General features: G+C 38.8%; 1 long non-coding RNA gene across 1 annotated transcript; it reads left to right on the top strand.

Moving 5' to 3' along the window:
* The first annotated feature begins 4979 nt into the window (after nt 1–4979).
* On the top strand, nt 4980–7141 carry LOC131408619 (uncharacterized). Its single transcript, XR_009220799.1, has 2 exons — nt 4980–5797; nt 6867–7141. It is a non-coding gene; the product is annotated as an uncharacterized LOC131408619 (long non-coding RNA).
* The last annotated feature ends 251 nt before the right edge of the window (nt 7142–7392 follow it).

Below are 7392 nucleotides of genomic sequence, written 5' to 3'. Positions count from 1 at the left end.
CCTACCTTGTTAGTGCCTTGACCTTGGACTTCCCAGCCTCTGGAACTGTGAGAAATAAGTTTCTGTCTCAGCTACCCAGTCTGTGGTATTTTGTTATGACAGCCCAAGCCAACTGAGATGGAGCATGTTCACTGAGTGCTCAGCTCCGAGAGTGGGAGTGTCACCTGGAAAGATAGAGCACATTCTAGGAAAAGGGAGCATCAAGTGCAAAGGCCCTGAAGGAGCTTGGTCTTCAAGGAACAGCAGAAGGCCAGGAAATGAGCAAGGGAGAAAGCGATAGGACAGAGGGTCAGAGAGCCAGGCCAGTCCTACCTACCCGACAGGCTCTGACAGTAGAAAGCCAAGGGAAAGCCCCCAACCCAAACGCAATCATCATCATCACCATGATATTTAACATGAACAATTGACTTTTTCTCAAACTTACGTAAAGTTTTAAACACAGGTCTTTTTGGAAAACTAAGTTTATAGTTCTAGAACACAATATATGGACAAATCATATTCTTGCCATGCAAATTCAGTTTCTACACAAATCACATTGCTATGCCCATGGCCCCCCTATTGTGAAATCCTGGCACAACCACTGGAAAGAGAACCCCTTCCATCTTCATCAGGCAATGACAAGTGTGTTCCAGCTGTAAGCCCCCAAACCATGACCCTCAGCCCGTGTGAAAGGCACTAGGGAAAGATGAGCACCATCAGATCTGGCCAAGCCTGTTGTTTTTCATGCCTGAGTGGATCAACAGACCTGGTTAATGCTGAAATCACTGGGGGTAATGAAATAGGAGGGACTGGGCTCTGCCTCAGAGAAGGAAGGTGGGAGGAGTTACGTAAATTTTCCTTTCTGCAATGCCAGGACTACGAAATTGGCGTTGGTGTCTACTTTCCTCCTGATGCCATTTAGTTTGGAGGCAAAAATCCAGTGAAACAGTCAGATGGATTGGGAAGTCAAATGCAGAGGAGGATGTTGAGGTCTGTAGCTTTAGGCATAAATGTCTGGCCTTTTGTCTAAAGCAGTGGTTTGCAACTGGGAGCGATTTTGCCACCCCATCACCACCTCTGGGCCCATTTAGCAATAGTTGGAAACACCTTTGGTTCTCACAACTTGGGGTCAGAGGGAGTGCTACTACCATCTTGTGAGTAGAAGCTGGGGATGCTGCTAAACATCCTACAATGCACAGGACAGCCTCCACAACAAAGAATGATCCAGCCCAAAGCGTCAACTCTGATTTAAGAAAACAAAAATAGGAAAAAGAAACTCAAATGGGCCTTTCACGTGTCAGATGATCTATCACATACACACACATTGTTTAACCTTCATACCAACTCCACAAAGTGATGCCCACTTCCCAGATGAGAAAATGAAATCTCCAATTAAGTGGGGACTTCACCCAGCTAGTGACTAGCAGAGGAGGAATTTGAACTTGGCTCTGGATGATTCTCACTAGACTGTGAGCTTCATGAGGACAGGGACCTTGCCAATCTGGTTCACCTCTGTGTACCCAGTGCCTAGCAGAAGCTAGTACCTAACAGAAGTTCAATAGACACTTACTGGAATTAATAATGGATATCAATAAATGAATGCATGAGTCAATGGCCCTGAAGTCCACGTTCGTTTCTTCCCACCATTCCTTAAGAATAATAAAGGGCCTCACAACATCCCTCCAGAGTCCCAGTCAAGGCAATATGTTGCATGCCGGGAATAAATATCTCCCCAGGCCAACTCAAGTCAAAATGGAAATTTATGGTGAGAATGCAGAGGTATTATGTGATAAATAAATGAAAAGCAGTGGGATATATTGGAGTATATGAGGAAGCCATTTGGTTTAAAACTAATTTGGCCTGATCTTGTTTTTCCAAAAGGGCCTGACGTAGCCTGTTGAGCATGCATTATGCATCTGCTTTAAACATTTACAATGTCCCAAACACAAGATTGATGCCCTTAAAGATAGGGATGTAACTTCCCCCCATATTGGCATTTCCTTTAGGATAAGCATCTCTCCCTAAACTAAGAATTAACTGCTGACCTGCTGTGCTCACCTTGTGACCACTCACCTTGTGACCACCAACCTGCTGTGTTCACCAATCTGCTGTGCCAGCAAAGCAATCTCGTGACTGTTGTAAAAGGGACATTCTTATCATATGTGATGTATGCTCTTTGTTCCCAGATGGTGTACAACCACTCCGTACACACTGTGGGAGATCAAGATTTGGCCACCCTGAAATATATCTCTTTACCTTGATTGTTTTCTCTGAGGGACATTTGACCTCCCCCACTAACTGCCTAAAGAATTTGACATGGTGGCTCCTTCCTGGAACAGATCTTCTATCATGATGGCTATAAAGATAATGTAGGATAGAGGTTACAATAGCAAAGGCACCAAGCCTCTTTTATCAAAAAACTCTGTCTCTCCCTGACCACTTATCTATAGATGACCCCAAAAAGAATTGTCCTCCTGCCCTCTGAAGTCCCAGGCCACTACCCACCCCCAACATGCTCCTCGCCTTTAGCTGCAATACTTAAGCAAGCATCTTAGACAGAGGGACGAGTTGCTCATTTCTGAGTTTCTCCCATGTATACATGTTATTAAACTTGGTATTATTTTCTCCTGCTAACCTGTCTTGTTAATTATTTGGCCAGCCAGAAGAACCTTAAGGGAAAGGGCAGAGGGATTTTCTCCCTCTTCCCCCGACAGTTTTGGCGTAGTCGCCAGGAGCCACACTGGCTGGCAAGTTGCCTTCTCTGGCTGGAAGACCTGCCTTCTCCCTGGACTACTGCAGATGATGAGATACGGGATCGCCTGACAAAAGCCGGCAAAAAGGTAAGACTTCTTACCATGTCAGCCTCCCAGAATCTGTATCTGCGGAGTCCGGCGGAAGGAAATGGTGAGAATTTTTTCTCTTTCTAAATTTAGATTGGCAGGAGAAAATATTTGGGAAACTAGGTTCTTGTGCTTTTAGTGACTCTTGGTTTAAATTTGGTAGAGTACTCTTGGTTTTGATCTTGATCCCTTTTCCTCCCAGAGTAGTCTCTGTCTTGTTCTGTGTCCTGAAAACTTGGCTTTGTGACCAGTGAGAATCTTCTCCTTGGTCTCCACCATACGGAAGGTGCATTTACCGGGGTGCCCCTTGATGGCCAGTCGAGTAGACTGGGGTTCCGAACTGTCTCTTTGTCCGGCTGTGCCAAGCTCTCAGGGGAGTTTGTCATAAAGGGCCCAGTCCATAAGGGCTTTTGTCGTCTTAACCTTCGTTGCTTGTTAGTGCTGGAAAAATCCCATTCCAGTATCGCCTGCCCGGTGTCACAGATTAGCGGGTCTGTGACTGAAGGCGTCCCACACTATTGTGGGAGACCGGAGACACTGTTTTTACTACACCATCCTTACCGCCTGTGCAACGAAGGTCTTTACTTTCTCTGAATATCTTTGGGAGTGAATTCTGTGGATCATGGGGGCTACATCATCTGCGCCCTCACCAGGGATGCCTCTTGCATCCATGGTAAAGATTTATTCTAAGCGTGGAAACTTACCTCCGGGTCTTTCCTTAAAAAGGCTTATTGGATTGAGTCACTATTGGAATAAATATACAAATGAAGATCCTACTCGTCAATGGCCAGACGACGGATCCATTGAATTGGAAAAACTTCTAAATTGGGGGAAAAATATTTTTTTTTTGAGAGCTCTCACATAATTGTTTAATTGGTACCTAAGAAAAAAGGCCAAAAAAGGGAAGGGAAAAATTTGACTAGCCTTAAGACCTTGACTCAGGTTACAATTGAATTGAGAACATGTAAAAGTGTAAGTGTTGATAAGATTATAAAGGTTGGAATGTTTGAGCTAATTTTATATAAAGAGGTTACATCAACTTTGCCTGAGTATGTTTTAAAATGTCTGACTGGGAATTCTTCCCTTGTCCAAAATTAGAAGACCAAGACCTATTGATAAAAATCTTAATGATAACTATGTTTAAAGGTATAAGAGGTGATGAAATTTACTTGAAATTTTGTAGAAAAAAACTGATGTTATTTCTATTACAGAACTGGTTAACAAAAATAGTAATTTAAATGATGGCTAATTTTATCTGAAGTCTTATTAAGTCTTGTAGGCAATCTAAATAATTACTGGGAATAAGTAACTAAATAGTTGTGAAAAAGATGAATGTTGGGTGAACTTTAAACAATAATTATGTGTTATGGTGGTTACAGCTTCCAAACTCTTTTTGGTGACTTAAAGCTTTAGAGTTTTGCTAAATTTTATGATAAAAATTCAGTTGAGTAGATCATTTCCAAATAAGATAAGATATTAGACATTGATTGCTAAATGTACATTTGTCTACTTTTGGCTTTTCATTACAGGAAAACTAAAAGGTGTTTTGGGTCTATTGGTAAACATGTGTTTTATTAAAAGATTGTACTATAAAGTAACATATTTCTAAAAGTTATGAAGTGTTTATAAATTTTCCAAGCCACAAGATACTAATGTAAAAAAAAAGTTTATAATTGTTTACTTAGTTTTTACTTAGAAATAAAGGTTTCTAAAGGTTAAAATTTCTAATTAATATGTGTGATTGAAGCTACTAAATATTAAAAAAAATATGTCTGTGTACAAAGAAAGTAAGATGTATAAAGATACAAAGAATGGAAATGTTTTGTTCGGTCGATTAAGAAAGATAAATTTGTCCTCAAGTACTAGGAGGGAAAAGAAAGACATGGGACAAATTCTGAATGTAAAAAGAAAGCTATAGAAGGTTTGTGGAGGGAATTCTGGAAAAGGAGTTTTATGCATAGTCAAGTTGGCTAAGATTGAAATGAATTTAATTAAGTAAATGAGTTTTAATAGCAGAAGTAAGCTGGTACAAAATTATAATTTGGTCTTATTTCTCTTAAAAGGATAATTTTCTTAAACTTGATAAAGAGGTTATAAAAGATTTTTCTTTACCTTTGAGTAAATCTACCTAAAAGACAGAAAATCTATGTTTTGTTAAAATAATTTCCTACATTCAAAAGACTGAGGTCTCTCTATTAAGGCTTTTTGGACTGTTAATGCTCTGTTTGCTTTGATTGTTTATATTTTTGACAAGCTCCACCAAAATTCATATCTTAAAATAAGTCTTTTTTTCTTTGAGAATTTTCAAAGGGCCCTGGAACTTCTCAAAGAAATTTGCTCTCTTCCTATAAGGGGAAAGATACTAAACTTATTAGGCTTATTCAGTATGTTAAATTACATGGAAAACATTGTCAGACAAGTGATGATAAGTCTGCTTAGGTGCTATTATGTGGGTAAATGTTATTGATACAGGTGTTTTAAAATTGTATAACATTACTGAAATTCTGATCTGTCCTGGTTATCAGTCATAATTCTGGTTATTATTTTAAAATGTTGTATGTCACAAAATTAACCAAATTTCTCTGTCAATTGCCATTTAGAGGTCTTGTTGTTTACAGACTTATTTCTTTGCTCTAATGCTTTTGCAAAATGTTTCAACTTCAGAAAAATTCATGGAAAAGACTCTGACATTTACACTGGAATACAGGTTTCTGACAAACTTTCTGATCATAAAACTGAACTTGGTAAGAAATTACAGAAATCTGATGGAGAGACTGATAACTTCATGAAGCTGCTAACAAAAAGATTGGGATCAAGAATGGATTGCACAGGACTGAATGAACTGATTATAATTTTTATGATTTTTCATTTGAAGTATTGCTGAATTTTTAATGTTTTGTTTTTTCAGATTTAAGGAAAACTTTTTCTCTTTTCTCCTGAGCTAGCTATGACATAACAATTTGGTAAATGATACTTTTGTAAGTAAAATTAAAATATTTATCTTTTTCTCTCTATCTGATCCCTCAAATTTGGAAACTCTTAGTGAGTGAGTATTGTTGTTTTCATGGCAATATAGTTATTTGCATAAGTTCAATAAGAATCTGTTCTCCTTATAACAGGACACAATTGGAAACACTGGTTCTATTACCAAGGTTGTGACTGGAACATCATATTTGCAATATAACCATACAGCATTTGAGGAATGAAGATTGGACTTTATGGAATAAAGCCACGTGGAAATATTGGCCTGGTACCTTTATGTTCTAAGCAGCGCTTACCAGGATAAGTAAAGAATGTCACTTATCTGGCAGGTACAAGGAACCTCGAAATATTTTGGGGAAACCTCGGAAGAGAGGAATTCACCCAAATCTATAGGTATTGCAGGCAAAGTCTGATGACAAAATCCTTGGCTTGGCTTTCCTGGCCTCGAGAGACCTTTAAAGTTAAATCTGAGATTCCTTACAAAAAGTTCCAGCAAAGCAGATTTAAAAGAGCCTATGTGATCAACTGCTATTCTTGCTGTACTTATGTAAATAATTGGGCCACTCTATTGGAACTAGACTTATTTTGCAAACTAGTTAGTTTTAATTTTGCTATCTTAATAAAAATGAGGGTGATTTTAGAGAGAAAAAATTATATTTCAGTAAAAACTCTAGTATACATTTGCCAATATTAGATCCTAGTTTTGTTGTCTATTGAGGTTTTTGTTTTATATCTGTTGACTGGACTGGATCCTGATTTCTTCTAGTCTCCTAAAATATCTGGCTACAGATCTCCAAACTAACGTTTTTGATTTTTTCCATCATTTTCATTTGGAATCACTGAGAACTGAACCTGCCCTTTTTCCTGAAGCCTTACAAACTGAAGCTGATGGACTTGATATAAACCGGAGAGATTATCTGATGACATCATCAGGGACATTTTAAACTGCAAAAGATACTTTGACACTGACATCTAAAAATCATCTTAACTGGCTGTCCTCTGACCTCAGAAACTGGTTTACAATTTGCTCCAACCATTAACCTTGTTTTTCTTTTGTTTCCATAGAAATGCTTCTATTAAATACTTGATTGCTTGCTTCCACAATATGGGTGTAACCTTGAGAGCCCACCTGCATCACCACCTTCTGAAATGAACTTAATTGAACTGATCTGTTATCAGGACTAAGAAATGTGTTCAGTGAGATGAAACAATCTACCAACTCAGCATCTGGACTATGAAACTTCTTTAAGTTTCAAAAGGACTGTGAAACTTTTAGTTTCAAAGGCGGGACTGTGGGAGATCAAGATTTGGCCACCCTGAAATATATCTCTTTACCTTGATTGTTTTCTCTGAGGGACATTTGACCTCCCCCACTAACTGCCTAAAGAATTTGACATGGTGGCTCCTTCCTGGAACAGATCTATCATGATGGCTGTAAAGATAATGTAGGTTAGAGGTTACAATAGCAAAGGCACCAAGCCTCTTTTATGAAAAAACTCTGTCTCTCCCTGACCACATTATCTATAGATGACCCCCAAAAGAATTGTCCTCCTGCCTCTGAAGTCCCAGGCCACTACCCACCCCCAACATG

The sequence above is a fragment of the Diceros bicornis genome, chromosome 1 (genome assembly GCF_020826845.1).
Source record: "Diceros bicornis minor isolate mBicDic1 chromosome 1, mDicBic1.mat.cur, whole genome shotgun sequence".
Lineage (NCBI taxonomy): Eukaryota > Metazoa > Chordata > Mammalia > Perissodactyla > Rhinocerotidae > Diceros > Diceros bicornis.
This window is presented reverse-complemented; position numbering and strand designations above follow the sequence as displayed.